Source organism: Chrysochloris asiatica, unplaced genomic scaffold (assembly GCF_000296735.1).
Source record: "Chrysochloris asiatica unplaced genomic scaffold, ChrAsi1.0 scaffold00135, whole genome shotgun sequence".
In the NCBI taxonomy this organism is placed as follows: Eukaryota; Metazoa; Chordata; class Mammalia; order Afrosoricida; family Chrysochloridae; genus Chrysochloris; species Chrysochloris asiatica.
In genome coordinates, this window is record NW_006408653.1 from 4743737 (window position 1) to 4745685 (window position 1949).

Genomic DNA, 1949 nt, shown 5'->3' on the forward strand with positions numbered 1-1949 from the left:
GTTTCATTTTAGTTGCTTATGTCTCTGTTGTAGAGGTCATGAGTAGCCATCTGCCTAGCCCATCATCTCGCCAGTAGTCCTTATGGGAGCAGACTGCTACATCTTTCTGTCAACCACTGACCTTCCAGTTTGCAGCAGAGCACTTAACTGCTGTGCCACCAGGACTCCTTGAGCCTTTTATAATGGGCAGTAAACACATGTGTTTTTGTTCTGTTGGACAGTGATATCTGTATCTTTCAAATCTGTAAGTAAATATTATCTCTATCTTCTAAGGTTGTTTGCTTTACAAATACCCCCCAAAAGAACAAAGGTCAGTGAATGCCTCACTCACAAGAGATGCAGAAATGAAGAGCATTTCTTGAGTAATTGGGTAATATCTCCTTTCAGGATAAAGAACAGGCTTGTTTGTACAAGCTGTAGCATCTCACTTTCTAAGAAAACACCAAGTGGGGATGATACCATTGCTACAGGAGGCCACGGCAGCATTCACAGAGGCTTCTGGGCTGAGGCCAAGCCTGTAGAGCTCAGGAATACAAGATTGAGGAGGAGTGACGTCTCTTCACCAAACTAAGTCACCTGGTCAAAGACATGAAGATCAAGTCCCTGGAGGAAAGCTATCTCTTCTTCCTGCCCATGAAGGAGTCTAATTGGCTTTTCCTGGGAGATGTTCTTCAAGGATCAGATTTTGAAAATCATACCTATGCAAAAGCAGATGCATGCTGGCCCATTGCACCATGTTCAAGGCATTTGCTGCCATCAGGGATTACAACGGCTATGTTGGCATGGGTGTTAAGTTCCTGAAGAAAGTGGTCACTGCCTTCTGCTGGGCCATCATCTTGGCCAAGCTCTCCACTGACTCCATGCAGCTACTGGGAAATCAAGATCAGCAATTCCTACACTATTCCTTACAAGATGACTGGTTGATGCAGCGCTATGCTGATGCACTTCATCCCAGATCCCAGAGGCACTAGCATAGTCTCGGACTCATGCCCAAAAGGTTATTGAGAATGGCTAGTATTGCCAATTGCTGCATATCAGTCAAGGACTCCACTGCAACCCTGGTCAACTTTGTCAAGACCACCTTGGATGTCATCTCTGAGACCGACAGTTATCTCATCCCCAACCTCTGGAAAGAGATGGTGTTCGCCAAGTCTCCCTATTCAGAATTCACTGACCATCTCAGAAAGACACACATCAGTCTCTGTGCAGAGGGCTCAGGCCACTACCAACTGTTTTTTGTCTACCAATTGGTTTTGGTTTTTGTTTTTTTCAGGCATATATAATAATTTACATTTCCAAAGGTCACATTATGCAAGTCAGCTCCTGGCCACCAGCTCTTAGTCCTTCTCTTCTTAGCCCATGAATCTAGAGTCCTCAGCCGCTCCCCCTCTCCTGCCACCATCTCTGCCTCCATCGCTGGTGCTGCTGCTTCTCTGGATAAGGTCCCACATTCTACTTGTGCGTTTCTCTCTTGATGGTCCTAGGGTCCTCTGTTTCTGGACTGTAAGATTAACCACGCCCATATTCACTATTGAATCTTATGAATCTTATCCCCATCTCTTTTCACCAGACCCATCTAGACAAGATGACAGGTATTCAGTGGGGACTCTTTCTTTACCCCCATACTCTTAAACTAAACTCCATCTTGAAACTTTGTAAGCCAGTCACTTCGTGCCTTTATTGCCCCCTGTGGCCATTTTAGGTAGCCAATGTCTAAGTTGCCCGTCCCTATCTACCTTGTGTACAGAGCGGATAGCATTGATACATGATTTGAAGACTCTTTCCCTCTCTGTTGGTATTTAGAGTAACTACCGCTCTGAGTTACTCTAAAGGTCAGGTTCATCATGAAGATGTATCTTCTGTCACTGTAGCTGTTCCAGTCTCCTTGTCCTTTCTAGTGGGAATGTCTCAACTCACAAGGTTATGGATGGGACTCAGGATTCCACCTA

At 45.2% G+C, this 1949-nt stretch overlaps 1 pseudogene; it reads left to right on the forward strand.

The window, feature by feature from the left end:
• Positions 1-552: 552 nt before the first annotated feature.
• LOC102813329 lies at positions 553-1830 on the forward strand (annotated as a pseudogene).
• Positions 1831-1949: the final 119 nt, after the last annotated feature.